Genomic DNA, 24341 nt, shown 5'->3' with positions numbered 1-24341 from the left:
AAACAACCCAGTTACTTGGTTTCTCAGTCCCTTTAAACTGATGCAAACGCGGACTGCCACCTAATCCACCCTAAGCTATGAAAAATTCCACTGCTGTAGAGAAGGAATCTGAATCGAAAACTTTACATAAAAGCAATTAATACTAAAGGCAGTGAAAAACAAACCAACTAGACAGCACGTGTTGGGATACTTAGGATTTTAGAAAAAGAATGCACCAGGGCAGTTACAAGTCAAGAATGTAACAAAAAAAAAAAAACACACCACAACAGAGGACATAAAATTTCTTTGCCATTGCCTTGATATTTTTATTTACTTAAAAGTTTGAAACGCTTCCTCACAGTCACCACTTTCCTGAACTGTGAATTCCAAGTCCATCATTTTCTTCCTACTGACTTCCTATACAAGGAGGATCTATGTACACTTCAAACTTCTCAGACCTATAGCATCATAAATAAAAATCAAAGAGAATCCACAAGAAGAGAGGGGCTAGAAGAATGTTCCCTAACTAGATGATGTAACCTGCCATAACTGAGACTTACTGGCCCAAGCCAAGGTCATCCTACACTGAAGGAGAACTGGAACAAGAAATAGACTCATCCACGCACCACCAGAAAATATCCCAACGTGTTTTGTATTCTTTAGTCCACATTTCACAGTAACAACCTAAGTTGCAGATTTCACCTCATCTTTGCTAATCTTTTACAAAACAAGAAGTTAATGATGACTACTCGAATAGTTTTTGTGAAGAATACATACAGCACAACACATCTTTACTTTAGGGGAAATGGTGAAAATACAAGTACAATGAACAGAGCAGATGTAATTAAAAAGGCATGATAAGCAATGCAGTTCAAAAGCGACACAAAAGCCAACTCAGTTTCTGTCATCTTCTCTGTACCTACACATACACAGCAGCTGAATCAAGTGCTAAGTACTTGCAGTTGTAATAAAAACAGATACTGAGAGAGCTGGGACAAAACAAGACTCATTGAAGTAACTTTTCCTAATACTCCCAGTAAAATATGATGCCACCTTCATCCCCGGTATATTTCTTAATGCACCATCATGACAGTAAGTCTAGGATTCCTCAAAAACACACAGAAGATGTAACAAAGTTCACTCTTCTTGCTATTTGATGTAGATCCTCCATTCTAGAGCTTTCAGATGGAATGATGTTACGTATCATAGCTAAATTAATTTTAACAGCTCACCACAGCAGAAGGGAAACTTGCTCCCCTCAATCTGAGAATATATAGAAGCATCAGATGCTTTGCTGGACCAACCAAATTCATCAACCCAGAAAAACACGCCTAATTATTTTTGAAACATGTGACATACAAGGCTACCTGAAGGGAAGAAACTAAGGGAACTGGGGAACAAAACTCCCCCTTCCAGTGGTGGATAGCTGTCAGATCAGATCAACTGCAGTGGAAAATTCATTACAATATGGTGATACCGTCCCATCTGGAGCACACTATTAAATAATCCAAAGACTGAGACTCACGTATTATGGTCAAGTTGAACTGTCCAGCTGGTTTGTCCAACTATCATGCCACCAAGCTCTTAAGCTTGAGCGGCATCCAAGGTCTGAGTTTGAAAATGAGTATCAGTACTGTGTTTACACAGCAAGGTTTTGGTAGCAGGGGAGGCTGCAGGAGTGGTCTCTGTGGGAAGACACCAGGGGCTGCCTCCGTGGCGGACAGAGGCTGTTCTAGCCAGCTCCAAAATGGACTCACCCCTGGCCAAAGCTGAGCCCATCAGTGACACTGGTGGCACCACTGTGATAACGTATTTATGAAACGGTAAAAAATGCTGCACAGCAGCTATGACAGAGAGAAGTGAGAAAAGCGTGAGCGAAACAACCTTGCAGGCACCAAAGTCAGTGAAGGAGAAGAGGGAGGAGGTACTCCAGGCACTGGAGCAGATTCCCCTGCAGCCCATAGAGAAGATGACAGTGACACAGGTTGTCCTCTTGCAGCCCATGGAGGACCACATCAGAGCAGATACCCATACTGCAGCCTGTGGAGAGAAGCCCACACTGGAGCAACCTCCTGGCAGGACCTGTGACCCCATAGGGGACCCACACTGGAACAGTCTGTTCCTGAAGGACTGTACCTTGTGAGAAATGCTCATGCTGGAGCAGTTCTTGAAGAACTGCAGCCCATAGGCAGGGCCGGCATTGGAGACCTTTGTGAAGGACTGCATCCCTTGGTTAGTACCCGCGTTGCAGCAAGGGAGAAAGCGTGAGGAAGAAGCAGGAGAGATGAAGGGTTATGAACTGTCCACAACCCCTCTTCCTTATCTCTCCTGCGCTGCTTGATGGGGAAGGCAGAAGAGTCAGAAATTAAGGAGTGAAGCTGAGTCTGGAAAGAAGTGGGGGTTGGGGAGGTGCCTTTAGCTTTGTCTTTGTTCTCACCATCCTCGTCTATTTTTAATAGGCAATAAACTAAGTTAATCTTCCCCAGGTCAAGCCTGGTTTGCCCGTGATGGTTATTGGTAAGCGACCTCCCTGTATTTCTCTTGACCCATGAACTTTTTCATCTTATTTTTTTCCCCTGTTCTGTTAAGTAGTGGGAGTGAGAGAGCAGCTAGGTGGGCGCCTAGCAGCCAGCCAAGGTTACACAATAGGGTACATAATAACTTATGCCTCTCAGAAGTATAGAAATCACTAAGTAGGAATTAATTTTCTATAGAATTAATACATCTAATCTTATACGACCAAAAATAAATTTTAAAAAGGTTCAGTGAAATAGCCTATTACTTCAGCCATAAAGGACAAAGAATAATCAATCTTTTAAACTTCCTATGTAAGAAAAAAATTTGCAGATCAATCCTGAAAGTTTTTTTAGCATTAATGGTAAGCTTTACTGGGGGAAAAAAAAGTCATTTAAAAGAAATAGTAAAAAACAAAACCTATCATTCGACAAGAGAAAATTCAGTGCTAAACTACCCCCTTGTACAACAGTTATCACTTCAATCATTACCTAAAAAAACTGAATTAGCTTGTAACACCCCACTGTTAAAAGTTGCTGGTCTTCTGGACTACCAGTATAACTGTGCTATACTGTCAAAATAATCTGTGTTGAACCTTTAGTAAGATCCAGGACTTTTTTTTTTTTTGGGGGGGGGTGGGGGGGGGGGTGGGGGGGAGTGGGGTGGTGGTGGTGGTGTTAACCTGATTCTAGCCAAATGAAAGCCTCTGATTTCACATAACAGTTACACCAGCTATTTCAGTTAACTTCTGTCAAGGAAAAGTGACAGCTAAGAACAGCAGCCTCAAGGCCAGCTGTTACCTAGAACATGTTTAAGCATGAAAATCCATAAGCCAGCGAGATGATATCCAATGACTGAATTTCAAAAAAGCTTTTAAAATTTGTTTTTAAAGATGCACTGTCTTCTTTTGGAATATACTGGAAGATGACAAGCATTTTGAAAAAGGGCAATTCTTTCAAAGTTTCTTTGAGATTCAACAAGAGACTCAGCTGACAGATAATTTTTTAATTTTTAACAACTGAAACTTTAGAAGTTCTCCACAATGTTTTCAGAAATCCAGTATTATTCCATATACGTAATTAGAAGGCAAAGAAAAAGGAAAAAGCTCACATGGATACCTTTAAGGCAAGAAAACACTCCAGACACTGGGATGCTTTTGTACCAGCTAGAACGTAAGCTTATTAACTAATCAGTAAGATGGGCACTGTTTCTGCACATATGAGACCCAAAAAAAAAGGAGATAAATATGACAAAAAGCTTCAAATACATAACAAATCAACGCTAATCCTAATACATGGGAATAAAAAAAAAAAATCATGATTCAATCAGGCTTTGGTTATGTTACGTCATACTATAAGCCAAGTCAAGTCTTCAAAAACTACAAAGAAAATAAAAATATCTTGAACTAACATAGCATTTCAAATATGTATTACACTCCTTGTACAGAAGGAGATGATACAGTAGGACTTCAGTGAAGTCCTGCTTCACTGCTTCTTTCAACACAGAAGCACCATAAGCAGCGTTGCAACTACAACTTCAAAGACTTGAAATCAGGAACCAAGAGCAATTCTGCAGAAGTACACTGAAAAATCGGTATATATAAAAAAAGCTTGAAAAATTAAAAAATAAGTTATACATTGGGGATGAGGAGTGTATGGAAGAAACTAGTACAAGAAACAAAGAAAGAAACAAAGAACGAAGAAAAAATATACACTCTTTGTACAATGATAACGGGAAAATTAAAACATGGAAAAAGCAACAGAAGTGCAAGCTGCATTTATTGGACATTAAAATAGGATGGATTAAAGTCATCCACCTCCTGTGGCAAAAGCTAAATTGAAAGATTATATTTAATGTAAAAGTACGATTATCAGCCAGACCATAGATGGGGAACAATTCATTACTCTAAACAGAGTTAATTAGTAACAGGTACCATTGCCAAAATTTGTCCAAACTTAAATAAATAAAACACAAATTAGTAGTTCTGTACATAATTGGAAGAACCCAATAGCTACTCGGTTCCAGCTAAGTCTACTGGCCATGATATTAAATACTAAAAGATTCAATACTCAGATTGTTTCTATATAGTACATAATTCTTTATGAACAGTTTAACTCCACATACTCTACTTCCTCAATAGGATAAAAAAATAGATTACACACATGCAAATAAAACATGGGTTGATATCCTGCATATTAAGTACCTACGCAATGTACTTAATAGGTCAATAAATATCATTACAGCCAATGATCTAAAAGGAGAACTTAAACTACACTCCATTTAATTGCATTTTGTTTGGATGACAGTTCACATTGCCTACGGTGATTTAATTAACTGTGCTAGTTGCCAAACAAACTATGCCTTAACATACATGAAGTCATGTGTCAACAGTACTTTTTCAGAGATCCATACTTAAAATACTTTAAATCTTAATCCTTCAGATATTTTTACAGAAGTCTTTTCCAAGAGATAAAGGAAGCTTTAGCAAATCAGTTCCTATATTTCTTGCAAGTCTGTCTCCTGCGTTACTATTGCCTCCTCTTTCAAATCCAGAATCCAAACACGAGGGCATGGAAGATCACCAGAAACAGTGATCAACCGTACAAACTTCACCATTCTTTTTTTCAGAACTTTCACTGAACTATACATAATTATTTATGTAGTTACATCTTGAGATTAGTATTTTAAAATTACACCTACAAAATTTAAGAAAGCTTACATAAATTTGACCTATACAAATACCTATAAATCTATGTTTGCAAGACACTTTAAAATGAGCCCTGGGAATAACACTTTCTTCACATTCACAACGCTATTAGAAGCCTAAGTGAATTTAATAAATTGCTGGCATGGGAGAAAGTTGTGATGTGTAGAGATATAACTATGTGTTTACACAGTTCGTATCACTCCAACAAGAAGAAAGTGTAGCCAAGAAAAAGGATTTGCAACTCTTCATCAATCTGTTCTCTACAATCAAGCCGTATAATCAGTGGCCTCTCATTGTCACGGGCCATTCCATTAAGGATACAAAGAGAGTTTAGAAGACCCAAGAACATTTTCCCCAGATTGTCTCAGGGAATATTGTGAGGAAGTCAAATCTTTTTTATCTTGTAAACTACAATACAGGGTTCACTCCAGAGCTCTCTTCCTCTGTCAACATGCTGTTTTATCATTTCTTTTTATTATTTATACCCAGTTTTTTTTATTTTTGTACCCTTAGTAGGTAACATCCTTGTATGAATAAATATAAACCATTAGAAATACTTTGAGAGCACTAACTTTGCTTCAACAATATAGCATGTAAGAAGAAATTGATCAAGCTGTAATTTCCACAAAAGATACAACAAGACATTCTGAAGAGATTACTCAGCAATTTACAGAAGTGGAACAGGCAGGCATCTTTCTGCTTCAGCAGGATTATTAATAAAACACAAATAATTTAATGATTTAAGCCACCTACAGAAAGTTTTTACATCCTGGTAAATTCCAGCTATGTATAGCTGATTGACAATTGATCAAGGTGAGAAGTGACTTAGGTGTTAAAGACTTTCATTATTTAAGTGCCACTAAATTAAATCTATTTCCATAATAAATCTACTGCTAAGGAGTTATAACTGGGCTATAAAAAGCCACTCCAAGCTGAAGCTTGGCAGTTAATTTTCTGCTGTTGAGTAAAACAGAAAACTTTACTGTTGGACCAAGTGTGCTCACGTAAATCCAAGTCATTTTTCATACTGATTCAGATATAGCGTCTAGAGGAATACTTTCTATTCTCTTTAAGAAGCGTTACATTATGTTATACTGTTTACTTAACCATCATTAAATCAAGGTACTAGTACATAGTATGAAGGAAACGTTACCTTCCTATTTCTGTAAGGCAGCACTATATGCAGTAAGGACTGATACATGAAGAATTTACAGAAACCACTAATTAAAGGTCATCTGGAAGGAAGAACCACATTGTGAGGCGAAAGTAACACTCAGCCTGGCAAATTACATAAAAAGCACCGGGTTTCACTACAGAAGTCTCATTAATGGCAATCCTTTAAGTCAATACGTAAGTAATAAAGCCTGTTTAAATTAGGAAACTATTTTTCAAGCTTCCATTAGAAAATATGGCAAAGAGCATAGAGTTTCTTTATTAACATATTAAGTAAACACTTTGTGGAAAAGGAAAAGATGTAGAAGTAGTAACTGTGCAAGAAGGGATATTTTGATAACGTACAGAGAATTTGGAGGATTTAGGAAGAGAACTAACATGTAAGAATAAAGAACAAACCATGCTAAAATAAAGACAAGCCATGATACTAAAATCACACAGGCACACTAAGAAGTCTGCAAGCTACTCACACAGAATATAGTACTCCCTCTTGCAATCAGTTAGGAAATGATCCCAGGCAATTCCCCATTTCTGATGAAGAGTTTGTTTGGGTTTGGTTTGGGTTTTTTTGTGTGTTTGTTGTGGGGTTTTTTTCCCAAACTTCATTAGAGAAAGCCTCCCAAAGATTAAGCAAGTAGACAATATTCAGTACCACTTTGTCTCAGCATACAGCTCTCTCCAGTGGTGTTGCAGACACTTGCAGCTTCCACAAGACTCAAGTGACCCAACAGCATTTTTTCAGACGTGACAGAAAGCAAAAATGACAAGAATAAAATTGCCTTTTTTTTTTGCCATTTATGAAACAGCATTTTCACCAAAATAAACCCAGTTCGAAAAAAAGGATGAGAAACTACATAACAGAATTCACCACTAAACCAATCAACAACCTAAGGAAAAACAAAATTGCTCTGTTATTCTGGGACCTCAGCTTTCATACTTCTACCCAAGACTAAGTAAATGGAATGTAGGAATTATAATTGTAATTTCTTATTTCTGTCCATGGCTGTAGGAAGAGAAATGATAAGGAGATAAAAATTGGAAGACTATAGCAAAAGATTCTGACAGAGAAAGAAAAAGGAAAAGACATAACTGACCAAAGAAATAAAGATTTAAGATTTAGAAAAGTGTAATTATTTGGTTCATAATGTAGAAAAGAGCGTAGGCTGACAAAATATGATGTTAGTAAAATAGACATCTGCAATATATTTGTCAGACAAGAAAAATACTAGGGAAAACATTCCACCTTATTGCTTGTCAGGTGGTCATTTACACAAGCATACCATAAAAAAGGCAAGTACACAACAAGCAGACTATGAGCAGTCCTCAGAGTGTTTAACATTGAATGCAAAGTACGTGACATAACAAAAATGGTAATATTACAAAAAAGTGCCGTAAGTCATTCAAACTGGCTTGAACTTAAATTTGGTTAGACAGGAGCCTGACAGTTTTCACCTAATACACTTACTAAACATTTCCAGTCCTGTAGTAATTTATTTTGATCTACAAAAATACAATTCCTTAAAGAATTGGAAAAAGAATGCACAGAAGGAGCTGCAAATAGGGAGGATGTCATTATACTCACAAAATCAGAAATGTAAGGGTTGGATGTAGAGGATTTTGCAAAAAGATAACACACTTCCAGTGAGGAGGAAAAGCAGGGAGAAAGGCAGATGCAGAGAACAGAGGTAAGTTTCATTAAGTCTGAGAAAAAGCTATTAAGTTTTTGACAATGACCTTTTCACCTTAACCTTCAAAGGATGAAGTCTCACATACTAAAGGTCACTATCAAACACTATGAAGTTTAGCTACATTAGAAAGGCTGCTAACACTTCTTGTTTTCTTGATAGTCTCCATGTAAAAAAAAAAATATCAGTCACTTCATTTTTTAAAAACTTGAAATACTTACATATGCTATGTAAAGGATCTTCAGTTGAGTGTTAATGGCTCAATCACGTCCAAGAATAAATCCAAGATGAAGTAACTAAACTCAATGTATCACAAATCTGACAGAGCCGTCTAAAAAGATGACAGTTTCCCTGTCCTCTAGAATACAAATACCAATTTAGGAAAAGAGTAGTCTTGGGGGCAAAGAATATGCTCTTATGCTAAAGAAAACTTGCCCAAAGCTTCTGAAAAGCCACGATATACATATTCTCTTGAGACTCTACGTTTTAACAACAAAGCCTACAAAAATTGTCTTTATTGATTAAGTCCATGCCTTCACAGGCTATACTTCGAGATGATTTGTATAGTTTAAGAAAAAATGCTGTCAAAAAAATACCTGGAGTCTACAATAAGGGCATGGTCTAAGGAAAGCTAAAATTAAAGTGCATATATTGACCTAACTCAAGAAATAAGACCTCTCACAATCTTCTTGTTTATGATTGCAATAAGACAAAAAAAAAAATGCAGTTTTTCATACAGGAGACTCAAACTAATCAGTACTAAACTGAAACACAAGTGTTTTGTTTGAAGGTATGCTTTGAAATACTGATGAGATCTGAGAATAAAGCATGGTAATTTAATTATTACAAGTGACACTCAAGGAGAATTCTGTAAGATTGTAAAGCTCACAAAACTGCATTTAGTCTACCATTGGTGAACGAAGACTCATTAACCTCTCCTTGACATATTCACCTGGCTTCTGTAGGGGATGCCTTTGAAATACCCTGCCTTTCTGGTACTGGTGAGAAATCTGACATACTGATGCTCAAAAGACATTTGTCAAGCGACACACACAGAGTCCTGTTTATTTCTCCAGAAGAATGGAGAGCATAAATCAGTGAGCTATAAGCATCAGTTGAGACCACAGGCATAAGTGTTCTGGACATCTTTCGGCATTTCACAGATAGTGAACCAATAGCACATGGATCAGCTGCAGGATAATTCTGCTTCCATTCCACCACATGAAACCATCACACACACCAACATTAGCTATATGGGTGGTTTTCAGAAAGATGAGAAATGTTCACAACATCCTATCTGTATGTTTGAGCTATGCAATACTAAAGAGAATCAGTGAAATTCGGCCACGTGAGCCTCCTCATTAACTATTACTGCATCTGGGAATGCTGCTCTCAGTGGGAAACTTGAAATAAAATAAAAAGATCTTCCATCAAGAAAGCCACATGCACGCACTTGCTTGACCAGAACTACCCTCACGTTTAGTCAGGATATAGGTTATTCTCCAGCCTATAAACACACAACAAAACTTAAGTTTCACAAACATCATATAAGTATACAATCCCACAGGATATGATTTTGCCAACATTCAGAGACAAATAACGTTTATATTAAATTGACACAAGCAGTGAATAAATAAAGTCTCTGTTTTGAAAGGCACAAACTGAAAGCAGAAGTGATTTGGAGATGTATACAATTCCAACACAGTGGTCACAGTCAATGTCCATGCCAAAGGAACAAAACCGAGTTTTAAGCTGTTTGTCCCCTTGATTGGGGTGCAAGTAAAGTTTTCATACTACTAAGTGAATTCAAACAACCACTTAGTAAAAGTTGTAAGTAGTAATCAGAGCCCTTGGGAGAGGAGAGCTGCACCACAAAGACTGGGAAATACAGAAATAAGAAAGAATTGGAGCCAAACTGAGATGGCCATTGTAAACAAACTGGAAAGAAAAAAAAAAAAACACACAAAAAAACCCCACTTCAATAGCTAAAACCAAGGGGAAAAAAAAAAGTGCTCCTGCATAGTAATGATTGGGTATCAAGAAGGTACTGAAATACCCTTAAAAGTCTGCTGAACACCCATTTTCAAAGAAATACCAGGTAAAACTTCATTCTCCTGTGGCAATTGGCAACAGGTATATTCAATCAAAAGTTACTGTGTCTACACTGAAGACCTTCATACTTTCAAATGAAAGCAACTGCACAGACATAATCTGAGAATTCGTGAACCAGTGTGGCATCTTTAAAAAGCTTTTTAAAGATATTTAAAAATTAAGGTATAGTACACTTCAATCTTAAAAATTTAAGTTAACTTTAAAAATGAAGGTGTAGTACAAGAAAATAAGGGCAGCACTGTCACTAACAATGCAGAGCAAAAAAGTAATACTGCTACTGCAGCTGCACCAGTTTGATACCAATAATATTTGAAGAGTTTAGAGAAAATCTGCATGCTAAAGTAAGACTTTTAAACACAAGGATAAATGTAACTTCTAAGGTTATATTACTCTGGGACAATTCATGTTTGATCAGACTGTGATAAAACAATTTGCACTTTCCTTACACCAAAAATCATTTATGTAAACATTAAATTGGAAATCATAGATGGATGGAGGCAGAGATGGATCAGATTGTCTCTCAGTGAAACACTGCAAGAAAAGACCAGAGAAACAGAAATGTTTGAAAGTATAAAGACTCCATCTGAAACCCTAAACAAGAATATATGCTACAAGTCTGAAAGACAATCAAATGTAAGGGGGAAAAACAAGAGGCTGAAGGGGGGTCCTATGCCTAGGTCCAGGCACAGAAAATCACCACAAGACTATACACTAGTGCTACACAACATTAATTCTAGACAAGGTACTTCAAAAAACAAACAAAACCCCACAAACCCAAAGCCTCAACATCTAACACATTTCAAGGTACTGGCAAGAACTTGCTTGGAATATTATGTACAACTACCAGCACCTATCATTGAGGGAACTTAGAAAAAGCACACATAAAGTCTACTACATCAGGAGAGCATTTATCTACAGAGGTGACAAGAAGAGACAGTCAGAAGGATAAGTGGAAGAGAGGCAGAAATCACTATAAATACCAGGAATACTGGAAGATCCCAACCAAAGAAAGTGAACCACCATAAGACAAAAGCTCAAAGATAAATAGCTCAGACAATGAAGAAAACATGGTAATTAGAGGAAGATTCCTAGTTTTTAATTTCAAGTTTTGGAATAACTTTCTGGACAACAACTGAAGCAAATATCCAAATAGAATATAACAGAACTCATTCAGTATACAAAGGAGATTAGTATCTTGCTGTTGTAGGCTACATGGATAGTTATTTGAAAAAGCAGACCTTTCATTCTACAAAATACCTTTTACCAGAATCACCAGGAACACTGACATGTAGTTCTTAGACTGGTATTCTAAAACAAGAGAAGAACTGACAACGAGCCTAGGTATCAAAATTTCACAATATCCCTAGTTTATGTCCATAGTTTTGACACAGCCCTCTTTTAGCAGGGGAGCTACTTTAAGAGTTAGTAAGGCAAGAATGATTTGTTTCTTTCCCCCAATAGCTGGAAAGGAATGAGGGGAAGGAGGCAGGAATTATTATTTTCCTTTACATTAACTCCATTTTCAAAACAACATAAAAAACAGTCATAAAACCCTCACGTGACTTGCCTTGCATTACAGAATTTAGAAGGCTAACATCTATAGCATTTATACACAAAGGGAGAAAAGAAAACACGCAAGAGCAGCATGGAAGCCACGGGGAAAATAAGGGGAACATGACAGAAAGCAGCAGACAACTACAACAGACAGACATTAGGTACAAATAAGTTTCATCACTGTAGTGCCCCTTAGGAGGAAACAATGCTTGGTATTATTTTAGTACACCATTTATTTAGAAAAAAAATGCCTTATTGAGCCTTACCATGACAGTTTGTTTGGGTTTTTTGGCAAGAATTAAAACCAAACAAAAAAAAAACCCACAAACATTAAGAATACTAACATGCTACCACAGAAGCAAAACAATATTTTTGTAAGATTTCACAGATGGACAACTGTCATGGTTTCAGTTGGGATAGAGTTAACTTTTTTACTAGCAGCTGGTATAGTGCTATGTTTTGGATTTGGGATTTAAATACTTTTGATAGGTGTTTTTAGTTGTTGCTGGGCAGCCAAGGCATTTTCTGCTCCTTATAACACCCCACCAGCAAGTAGACTGGGAGGGCACAAAAAGCTGGGAGGGGATAGAGTTCAGGACAGCTGAGCCCAGCTAACCGAAGAACTATTCCATGCCATACGACATCATGGTCAGTATATAAAGGTGGGGTAAGAAGAAAGAAGGGGGCAGGCATTCACAGTGAGACCATTTGCCTTCCCAAGTAACCATTATACAGGATGGAGCCCTGCTTTCCTGGAGACGGCTGAACACCTGTCTGCAGATGGGAAGTAGTGAATTAATTCCTTGTTTTGCTTTGTTTGTGTGTGCAGCTCTTGCTATACCTATGAAACTGTCTTTATCTCAACCCAGGAGGTTTTTTTCCCCTCAGTTTTACTCTTCTGATTCTCTTCCCCACCCCAACTGCGGAGAGAGTGAGCAAGCGACTGCGTGGTCCCAGTTGCTGGCTGGGGTTAAACCACAACAACTAATGTAAAGTTGCTTTAGTAACAAGTCCGAATTTTTATATAAAATGAGACTCTCTTCCCTTCCTAACTTCATATACAATGTAAAAAATACAAAATTAAATGCCTCACACCCTATTGCAAGTGATTCGATACAAAATTACTAAAGATCAAACAAAAAAATGCTAGCGGTGTGGATTGAATTGTAAGACCTAAAAGAAAGCATTTGCACTGCAAAGTCAGATGTTGTGCTAAACAACAATCAGTAAAATTATAAACAAACATTTATATTAGGACTGCATACAGAAATCTTAGTACTAAAATCACATTCAACTCGGTGTCTTAAAAATAGGAGTTGTCTACCCAGATGGCTTCTATCAGTTTAGCTTTTTTTCCCTCCAGCTTACTTGAAGATTTTATTTGCTTTTTGCAAAACTAAGTGGCAGAAAACCACAGATTGAAAAAATGATCATGTCCCTGAAGATGGAGGAAAAACTTATAATTGTGATTACAAAGCACGAGTTAGATGAAGACTTAACTACAACCAGGTGACCTAAGTGAATTCGTGGTAGGTTTTTAAGACCATAGGACTAGAAAAAACTTAAGTGACAGAGCCTAGTCATGTGCTATCATACATGAACCCACCAGTAAAGATCACTCTAAAAAAAAAAATTGAAGCTGAAGACTCTTTTGGTGTTTCAATCTGCAGAGTCCTAACTAACCTTTGACATCTATCTCTACACTTGACCAAGACGTAAGTTCTTTGCCAATAACCTATTCACTCCTGTAACTTATTCTAACACAGGTATTTATTCCTTAGAATTATTTAGCCCTGACGAGTTGTGTTTTCACAGAACGGATGAGGTCAGAAGGAATCTCTGTAGGTCACCTGGTCCAATCCCCTTGCTCAAGAAGGGCTGCCTAAAATCAGTTGCTGGGGACTGCATCCAGATGGCTTTTGACCATCTCCAAAGATGGAGACTCTGCAGCCTCTTAGGGCAACCTGTGCCAGGGCTTGGTCACCATCACAGTGAAAATGTGTTTCCTGATGTTCAGAGGCATCCTCCTGTGTTTCAGGTTTACGCCCATTGCCTCTGGTCGTGTCACTGGGCACCACTGAAAAGAGCCTGGCTCTACCTTCTTTGCACCCTCCTTTCAGAAATTTACAAACATCGATACATTTTAATCCTGGCGTAGGTAGAAACAGGAGTGTATGTAATGCTACAGCTATGCCAACGTTGGCAGTAAGTTTTCAAACTCTGTGGTTTATTTTCCCCTTTGGAATCAATGCTTAATATTTAGTTATCCTTCAGTTGCAGCTCCTAATGCACTCACATTAGGACACGAGGAGATGGAATGAAGCTGCATCAGGGGAAGTTCAGACTGAACGTCAGGAAAAGGTTCTTCACTGAGAGGGTGGTCAGCCACTGGAACAGGCTCCCCAAAGAAGTGGTCACAGCACCAAGTCTGTCAGAGTTCGAGGAGCATCTGGACGATGCTCTTAGACATACGGTTTAGTTTTAGGTAGTCCTGCAAACAGCAGGGAGTTGGACTCCACCCCTATGGGTCCCTTCCAACTTGAGATATGATTCTATGACATAGTCGCTGCACAGAGAAAACCAAACTCTGTGTACTTCAGTTTGTAGGTTATGCTTTCACTTAGACTTAGATCTGTGCTGATATGTAGTAAGGACACACATCTCATTTTACTAGACTGGATCACTTCCTTACAATACCCCAATACCACCCCACCCCGCCAAGAAGGGCAAAGATCTACCCAGAAGAAAAATCTAAAGCACATCAGCATTAACAAAAAAAAACAACCCAAATCAAAACAACAATGAAAAGCCCCACACACCCCACACTGGATTATGTTTCATAAATAGAAACAATTAGGACACAAGTAACACCCATAGGAGATAACAGTAAAAAACTCAATAGAAACTAATCTTTACTCATTGTTAAAAGGATGGGCTTTGCAAATTGAGAGGAGGAAGCTTTAAAGTATTAACAAACAAATACAGCTGCTTGCACTATTACTGTAAGCATACAATCAAGATACAACTGTTCAGCGAGTTTCCATCTATTACTTAAGGTAAAAGAACTGTTGATGTGTACATTATAGTTGCTGTCTCCTGACTCCCCTGAAGTTAGAAGGTTAACACAGCCAAACCAGACTAACGAACACCTCTAGTAAATCCTGTTGACAACTGAATCCATCACTAATCCACCTGTCTGCTCACAGCCAGATGTTGCTGCTTCTTTAGCAGAAAAAGCTGGAATTGTCCACACCTCAGCCAGATTCTCAGCTCAAGAGCAGTCTGTCTTAATTAAGTCTTTAAGACAAACAGCTCAGCTTAGCATGGAAACAGCTGAGATATGGACACACTTACTTCTACCAGCTGCAGGACCAACAAGCTGTATCAGCCAAATGGAGTAGACAGTTTAGGGGTTATAGGAAAGGCATTCAACCAAGAAATAAAGTTAATGAGAGGGGACATGTGAAATAAAAATCCAAGCAAACAAAAAAAACCCGAACAAACCAACCACACAAAACTCCACAAACTCCATCCACCACAGTTTAGGAACCTCAAGGCTGGAAGTCTAAGAAATATTGAATGTGAGAGAGAAAGTAGGATTTACTTGGACAATGAAGGACTGGAATCAGAAGCCTGAAGAGGTATGAGAACAAACCAGACAGAGAAGTCCCTAGAGAGACACAGGGGTCGGGGGGGAGGGGGAAGATTCAGCTGCAGGGTGGCATGAGAAGACACATCCAGCAGAAGTCAGTCCTTTCTAGGGCCTGCAGTATAACATGCAATCATCATGTGTTATGCTGCTCTTCTACCAATAATGAGTATTTGCAAGAATCTACTGAAGAGCTCTTGCACCTCATCCCACTTAATGCTGGTTAAAAAAGAAAAACTTATTGCTACTAATAGCATTCCATTAATTTAATTAGTGGTAACGTACCTAAAGGTTACAACCTAATGACTCACAGGGGCACATCCATACAGTGAATTTGTTTACTAAGTTTGCTTAAAAAGAAACAGCAAAAGTATGAAAATAGTTGCAAAATCATTTATTAAGAATTAAGGAGCCGATTTACCTGATCCTTCACTACCTCTTCCTGATCCTTCACTACCTCTTTCCATACCACAGGACTTCCTTCTCAATCAAAGCAAAGCAGCTACTCAGCTTTTCTCCTTGTAATTTAATGTGTGCCCCTTATTACACCCTATTTAAATGATGCTCTGAGGAGACTTAATTTCCTAATGGGCTTCTATGCAGGACTCACCACTGTAATATGTTAACATGCCATAAAAATTAACTTGTTTTCACAACAATTTCACAAAATTTTTCGTAAAAAAAAAAAAAAGAGTATTCTTCCCATTTTATAGATGAGTAACCTGAGTTACAGACTGAAGTTTAAGAATTATCCACCAATTTTGCCTGCACAGTTAAGAGAAATTTAGGACACAACTTTTAAAGTACACCATGTTATCCAGTACTGTGTCTGAAACTAAAGCTTCTGTTGAGCCATGCAGAAGTAGTCAGGGTCTAGAGCCTGCCTCCCAGGAAATCAATGCACTTCTAAATCAAACTTTCTATAAGATCTTAAACAGACTCATCTGGGATCACAAGAAACTAACAGAAAGAAAGAATTCCAGTATTCCAAAGTGACATTCCATCACCCAAATCACTAGAGATGCTTTCCCTTCCCACAGTCCCCTGTCAATTCATTTCACATTTTCCAGCTTTTGGCAAACGTCAGCCAACTTTGATATGCAGCTGTAATTCCTAAATAGAGCAAGTTGCAAATTATATATAAATCATAACTAAGACTACCATAACACGTACTTATGCAGACAGAAATTAATTAAAACTGTTTCCTACTTTTAAAAAGAAACTGCAATTGAATATTGTTTTAAGGCACTTCTGTATGTAATATGGAAGATTAAGGGTGCAATGACCCAGTAAGAAATAAAAAGTTACTGTAAATGTGCTCATATATAACACTATATGCACAACCTGATGGAGAGCTTGCTATATGCAACACCTTCAAAATGTTTCAAGTTCTCAAAATACAGATATACCAGTCATTAAAGTGAGAGCAGAATATTTCTTTCTGAAAATTGTACATGCATGAAAATTTCTGTTCTTAATTCCCTCGGTTACAGAAATGCTTCTAAGAACTGCAGACTACATAATCTAAGCTGGGCAAATGGAAGGGAAATGCATCTCTTACTTGCTATGTCTCTGAAAAACTCCCTCACAAATCTTCTGAAGAGTTTATCATTGGGCTTAACCATTCTTTCTTCCACTTCCAAAACAAGGAAAGCAAAATGCCTTATACTGACTAGTTCACACTCTCAGAGGAAGAAAACCCAATGTAAACTTTATTATATACCATGAAGTAAGTTTCCACAATTCATCTCCCTTAGACCTTTGAAAAAGCACTGGGTGGCACACAGAGTGTCCATAGACATTGTCCCACACAAAAGGTTCACAAATTGATGGTACAAAAAGCTACAGTTTTCCGTATACTTTGTTTCTATGTACAGGAAGTCATAATGAACTACACACAATGCTTCATACTGAACTGTCAAATAACAAAATAATTATCAGACACAGTATCACACATAATGGTAAGCTGCTTAGCACCTCTGTACATTTTCCCCAAGAGAACTCTTTCAAATTTTAAGTAGGTAGATGGAGAAAAAAAATTCCCGAAAGTTTCCATGAAGTATCTTGTACTCATTTCTCATAATTGAGATGAGTTGTTGTAAGTTCTTCTTTGTTAAAAACAGAAACCTAACACATGTAGCGCCAAAGATTTCCCAGAAATCTGATTGTCTTCACTGAAACTCTACATCCAAGTAACAAAGCAGTACTACTAGAAGTGAACAGTCAAACTCAAGGTGGCCCACAGATTACATACAAAAAGTTTTGATGTAAATTTGTTTTTAAGACTTCCTCATGAGCAGTATGTTCACACTCAGCGTGGGTAACTTAATTTTTTTTTTAAGTTTTTAAAAATAGTAAGTTGTTTTTTTTTTTCCTTCTCTCCTTTTTAAGACTTTCAGAATTCTAATTCTTGATGTTGCATTGAGCTACAATGTGGATACACTGGGGATGTCTCAGAGAGAACCAGAGGCTGCTTTGATAGAAGTTGTGGACAACTAATGGGCGTATTTACACAAGAGGTAGAAAGCCTCACTCAACAGTTACTTTCTAAGTGATTACCAATTAAGTTTTAGCTGAATCTAGTCCTCTTTAAAAGAGGTACAAAATATAGTTTAGGTGACTATACAATGGAAGCAATTAAGACAATAACATTTTTGACTGCTAACTTCGTGTTGGTTTTGCCCACTAAAAAGTGTACAAGTGAAGCATCTCATTTCAGCAGCAGAAGCATCCACAAGGATCCCTAATTAAGTCAGAGAAAAAGTACACGCAGTTAGTATTGTCTGGAACCGATCTTTAAAGAACGGGATCTAAATTAGAAAACCCCAGATGGGGTCCTGATCCCTGGTTACGGTACTACCATATAAATGGTGACAGACACAAGATGATTAGTACAAACATGCCCATCTGTTCTCAGTGAGGTATGGCACGTTTTTTTTTATTATTATTTCTTGAAGCATATTAATACCAAAGTTGTCATGAGCTGAAGATCAGGCAGCACAAAACAAGCCGAATGATGCAGAATGTTTTTCCAATGCTTGGGATGGGATGTGAAAAAGTAAATTCCGCAGATGGAGACAAAGTAATGGAGGTCTTCATCCTCAGAACCTACTTGAAGGACTTCCTCGCACTTTAGAAAAGGTTGAAAAGCAGCATACAGAGACAGTAATAACCTTTAAAAAGAGTAGAACCATTAAAATTTTTGATTCTTAAAAACAAAGTCAAACTATTAGTTGTATTTTATAGAATTGTTTCAAATTAGATGTGTTACGGTAATCACCCACATTAATAGCATTTTTACTGCGGAATCCAAAATGTTCCAACGAGTTTTTGAAATAAAGCACTAACTTAATAAAATAACAAAGTTTATTTTCATCCATACACTGCACTTTTGATATGTTTTACTTAAGCATCAGAACTAAGCAGAAAAAAAAAACAAAACAAGTTTTCTAGGAGACTACATTCAACTGAAGATGTCACCAATAGAAGAGCAATAGGTATGTAGGAGTATGATACACTATCTTACTACTTGTCTACCACACACCAGAACTACTTTTTGGTTCTAATAAAGGAACTTGTCTGAAGGGGGCAGGGGGACTATGTCAAGAAAGAGGAAGGTATGTATTTGGGCTAAGTAATATTAAGGGAAAGTGGTATTAGAATGAAACTGTTAGGGAAAAATAATGAGTTTTAGCATCATGTTTTCCTCATTTCCCACTTCGCATGCTTTTACTGTTCAGCTTCACATTTTCTTATTCATTGCTCCCATGAAAATTCTCCTTGTGCAACAAGTAGCCTTTATCACCTCTTCCAAACTCAGGCTTAAAAAAAAAAAAAAAAAAAAAACAAAACATTTACTCCAAAAGCACTTAAATGACAATCCCTCACTAAAAGACTCCTACACATACCCATACAACCTCTTGCTCCTCTGTATGAATATAAGCTGTGTGACTGAAGAAAGAAAGAGACAGAGAGGCAAAAAGCATAACCCGAGAGCCTGGTAGAGAGCAACGTATCCCAAAAGAAAATGCATCTCTTTTGATCTACAGGAGGTAACAGAGACTCCTGTTCTGGAGCCAAAAATGGATAATGCCCGAGGTCATGCCCATATTTCATTACTATGCTTTTCCAAATGCTAGCAATGACTGTTGGTTTTTATATTTTTAATTACAGCTTAATAATGACTTAGCTGACTTGCTCGATTTAAGTCCATAAGTAAGCTTGCTATATACAGTCTAAACCCAGTATTTATATGGTACACAAGAAAACAAAATAGCATACAAGTGTTACACGCATACGCTTTTCCGTTTTAATATGCTTTAGCTTTTTCCTCAAAAACTGAACTACAGTTAATCCAGTCTGCATAGTAACCAGTAAACAGAATGCAAGAGACACATAAGCAAATGCGACTGTCTAAGAACCATATTTAAAAAAAACAACAATCAAACAAAACACCACACACACAACCACACCACACGCCCCCACCTCACAGTAATAAAGTACAACCTTCCTTCAAACAGAGACACAAGGTGTCACGCAAGTACTAAAGTACTCAACTACTTTCTCCAGTAGTGCACATTTTCAAGTGCCGGTGATGAACACAATACACACACCTCCGTTAAACTATCTTACCTGATTGTCTGTCACTACCAGTTTTCTTCTAGGGTGGTCTGAGCATAGCATACATTCAGCTGTTTCACACCTTTTTGAGGTATTACTTGACACAAGTAAATACAATATTTGGAGCATATCTATATTACATACAAGACACACCAAGCAAAATTTCTGTAAACTGAAAACTTAACAATTCTACTAGTTTGGAAGGGGAAAACCTGAAGGAATGCGCATCACCTTATCTCCTCCCCAAAATGTGATTTGACACCCGCTCTCAACTACAAAGCCACTCAAATTTTCAAAGCTCCTTCTATTCCATCTCCAGCAAAGGGAAATCAGTTACAGCCAAAGCACCTACCCAGCAAGCACAAAACAAAGACCAACACCAGAATACTTCAGCAGTTGTGCTGAATGGGAAAAGAGAACGCCTAAGAAAATAATCACAGCTCTCAGTAAGCAACGGCGCAGGAAGCAAACATAAAAGTCAGAATAAGGCTTGCACGACAAAATCCAGCTCTGTAGGAGCTGATCTGCTGCAGTTTAATTTTCCAGGATTGTTCACCGTCATTAATTGTTGATTTGTTTTGAAGAACAGATAGTGATTTATTTGCAGCAGGTTGAAGTTACAGACCTAGATTCCTGACCAGGGGCTCTCAACGTAAACAATACATAACCTATAAATTAACCATTCTCCATCTGGCAATTCAGATGTAAAATTCATAGTTTTTCATCTACCAAGCGGCGGCAACCACTATCACCACCCCCCCCCTTCTTTCCCGAGCGCTTTCTAACAGAGCCTGATGCAAAAGGGGAGGGAAAAAGAAAGGGAGAGAGAAAGAAAAAAAAAAAAAAAAAGAAAAGAGAAGCCAGCATGAAAGAAAGGGGCTCGCACAAGTAGGGACCCACCAAACCCAGGTCCTCGGCAGCGGCCACCTCCTCCCGGCTGAGGATCCGCGCGGAGCGGAGAGACCCAACCGGGCGGGGAGGGCTTGGAAGGGCGGGTGTGGGGGGTGGCGGTCCCCCCGCCAAGCCCGGGCAAGCCGCGCGGGAGCCCCGGTGCAGCCCGAGCGGGGACTAGGCCGGCTGCGAGGGGACACCCGGGGAGCCGCGGCCGTTCGCCACAACGGGCGAGCCCGCCCCGCCGCCACCCGCCCCCGCCGCGAGGAGCCACCGCCGCCGAGCGCGCGACACCGCCCGCCGGGCCATCCCGGGGCGGGGGAGGGGGTGACCCCCCCGCCCCAAGGCCACCGCGCCGGGCGAGGGGCACAGCGCACCCCGGCCAAGGTCACCCCCCGCACACTCCGCGGGGCCCCGCCGCGCCCGGGGCGGGAACCGGGGGGGGGGGGGGGGGGGGGGAGGGGGGCGGCAAATTTAATTTGCGACGCCGGCCATGGGGAAGGGGGGAGGGGAGCAGCCCCGCCAAGGAGCGAGGGGGATGGGGAGGGGGGTCCGCCATGGGCCAGGGCGGGGGGGGAGGGGGAGTCCCCCCTTCCTCCCTTCCTTCTCCTCCAGCGCTGGCCGCGGAGCTCGGTCCGAGCGGGCGCCCCCCGCCCAAAGAAAAGGAAAATGGAGCGGGGACGGGGTGGGGGGTAACGGCGGCCGAGGCGCCGGGCTCCTTACCCCGCCGCAGCCGCCTCTCCTCGCTGGTCCCAGGCGGGTCCGCTCCGCGCTGCCGCTGCTCCGGGCTGGGAGAGGAGCTGCCGCCGTAGCCGCAGCCAATCGCCTCTAACCCCCTCCCCTTCCGCAGCTCGCCCCGGTCCCCCTGTCGGCTTCAAAATGGCGCCAACTTGTCTCCGGCTGCTCCAATGGAACCGCCGGGGGAAGCGAGCGGGGCCAGAGCGGGGCCAGAGCGGGGCAGCAGCGCCCCCTGCCGGCCCGCGCAGCCGCCACGCCGCGGCCACCAGTCGCCGGGACCCCGCGGCCGGCGCTCCCCGCAACAGCCGTCCCGGCCCGCAACAGCCGTCCCGGCCCGCCGCCCAGCACGGCTGCCGGGCGATAGTTGGGGGATGAGAAAGTCACGACCCCTCCTCACGAGTGCTGGCGCCCCGGGGCCTGGTCCAGGCGCGGGGTAGACTAAGCCCGCCTTCCCCCGGCGGAGCATCGGAACGAACCCCCGCCAAAAGTAGGTCCGGAAAGGCGCCGGGAGATTTCCAGGCTGGCGGCGCGGGACAACCCGCTTCGGCGGCCCCGGCGGCGGGAACCGCAGCACCTACGGAGCCGGAGACGGTGAACGGGGGGGATAAAAACAAACGGCCCGGGTGGAGAGAGGACCGGGCAGGCGGCCGGCGGACAAACCACAGCCCATTATCTGCTGGTGTGCTCTGTCCAAATGAGCGAAATGAGTGTTTCACCCCAACAACGCGAATTATTAAAGGATTATTGTAAAACAATAAGGAATAAAGTTACTCAACTGCAGGGAAAGAGCAGAAAAAGTAGCAGAAATCGCCCGTCGAGCCCTTTGGTTTTGCTTCAGTGAGCGCAAGAGTTTCAGGGGCGCCCTTACAGGAAAAGGCAAACAGAAAAGTGACGTAATTTCACCTCACTGCTACAGAGAAAACGCTGCATTTATGAATGACACATCAGGAGAACATGGAACTGTTTAGGGTATGATGATTTAAAAGACATAAACCTTCAGCAGATCTGCTGAAATATACTCTGGGCTTTGTCTGGTGTGAGAAACATACTTAAATAGCGTGTTAGCCAAGACATTGTAGGTAGTATTTAAAATCTTTAAATAAGTTCCCTTAGGCTTTCTGAACTTGCTAATATATTGTAACCAGCTTGTCTTATTTTCAGACAAGTTTTAGACTAAGTTGAATATCCTCATCTTCTAATGAAGGCTATGTCAGTCCTACCAGGATAGATGGCCAGGGCTATTACATAAAATTCACTTTTCAGGCCCCAAAACTCTCCTTGTTTACATTTCTGGGTGAATTAAGTTTGTCACACTCTTACTGAAAACAAAAGTACTGCTGCACGGACAGTCAAGAGAGGAACGCTTTATCTGATGTTTTCATATTGCCCATTATCGGGAAGAATCCTGCACTTGTATTGCATATTATCGGGAAGGATCCTGCACCTGTGAAGGATATAATTTTTGGATGCAGGTTGAACAATTTCCCCTCAGTCCCCTCCACTTCCATCTGTCTGGGCTTAGGTAAAATAGAAATATAAAATCTGAGGCTGGGGAACACATCCTTTTCCTGTGGAGGGCTTCCACGCGTGTGCGAGGATGCTTACAAGCCAGCAGAAGAGTTAAACATTCATACAGGTATTGAAACCGCGAAACCGGGTGCATAACTGTGAAAATAACTACTTTGTGCGGAAAAGCTTCGCTCGATTTTACCGACGGGGCGGGCTGCAGCGGCAAGTAACGCTCCCAGCTGCCGTCAGGGCTCCCGGCACGGTGGAGCCCTGGGAAAGCGGATCCAGGTGCGTGTAACGGGGGCCTCCCCCCGTCACGCTCTGCCCTTCACGTCGTGCCCGCACCAAAACTCTTTAACATTTCCGAAATCGACATTTTGAGCTAATTCTTCACTCCTCCCTTCGTCCCCCCTCTACTCTCCCTTTCGGTTTCGCGACCCTCGAAGCGCGGAACCGTCGCCGCGTTCCGTGAGGGGCGCTGGGCTGCCGGCGCCGCGGCCTGCGCGGCCCTCAGGAGGGAGCCCGCCCCACACCGCTCCGCCCGCCGGCCGGGGGCCGCCCGCTGACCTTCACCCCGGCCGTTACCCCGCGGCCGGTTCCCGCCAACGCCGGGGGGAAGCGGCCGGCGGCGGTTAGTGGCGGCCGTTGGGCGGCGGCGCCGCGAGGAGGCGCCGGAGGCCGATGCCGGCTGGGTGCCGTGGGCGGCAGGAGGCAGCATGGAGCTGCTGATCCTCAGCGCCGGCGAAATCCATCCACTCGCCGGCAAAACCCCGTCAGATCTCTTTAACGCGCTCGTTCGGTGGCTTTGCCAGACGTGTTGCGCGGGAGTTTCCTCAGAAAGTGTTGAGAAGCGATATTCTACCTGCAGGAGGGAGGAACGAGCACCCTGTCCCTCTTCGATGCTGCCCCAAAAGAGCTGTGCCGTGCAGTCTCACAGGGCACTGGTGACTGTAAGCAGACTCGTTTGTACTATATTTGCCACCTCCTGAAAGCGCGGCCAAAAGTAAGGACAAATGTACGTTACTTACAGACATGGTATACTTCAGAAAGATTCAAAATGTTTGCACAAAATAAATATTTTGCTTACAGTATGACACACAGAAAAAGCCAGTGCCACAGGACTGTAAAGACCGTATCTTCTATACAGACTATGCGTTTTGAAGATGCTGCTCACATCTCAGTGTTCAAGTGACAAGGATGAACATGCCAG

General features: G+C 41.0%; 1 protein-coding gene across 3 annotated transcripts in view; it reads right to left on the bottom strand.

Annotated features, from left to right (window-relative positions):
- PDS5B (PDS5 cohesin associated factor B) overlaps positions 1 to 21739 on the bottom strand; it is a 118946-nt gene extending 97207 nt beyond the window's left edge. For all 3 annotated transcript variants that reach the window (XM_063332497.1, XM_063332509.1, XM_063332506.1), the window contains exon 1: positions 21608 to 21739. The gene's annotated coding sequence lies outside the window, so the exon portion shown is untranslated. The remainder of the gene's footprint in view (positions 1 to 21607) is intronic.
- Positions 21740 to 24341: the final 2602 nt, after the last annotated feature.

This window comes from Chroicocephalus ridibundus, chromosome 1 (assembly GCF_963924245.1).
Source record: "Chroicocephalus ridibundus chromosome 1, bChrRid1.1, whole genome shotgun sequence".
Classification (NCBI taxonomy): Eukaryota; Metazoa; Chordata; class Aves; order Charadriiformes; family Laridae; genus Chroicocephalus; species Chroicocephalus ridibundus.
This window is presented reverse-complemented; position numbering and strand designations above follow the sequence as displayed.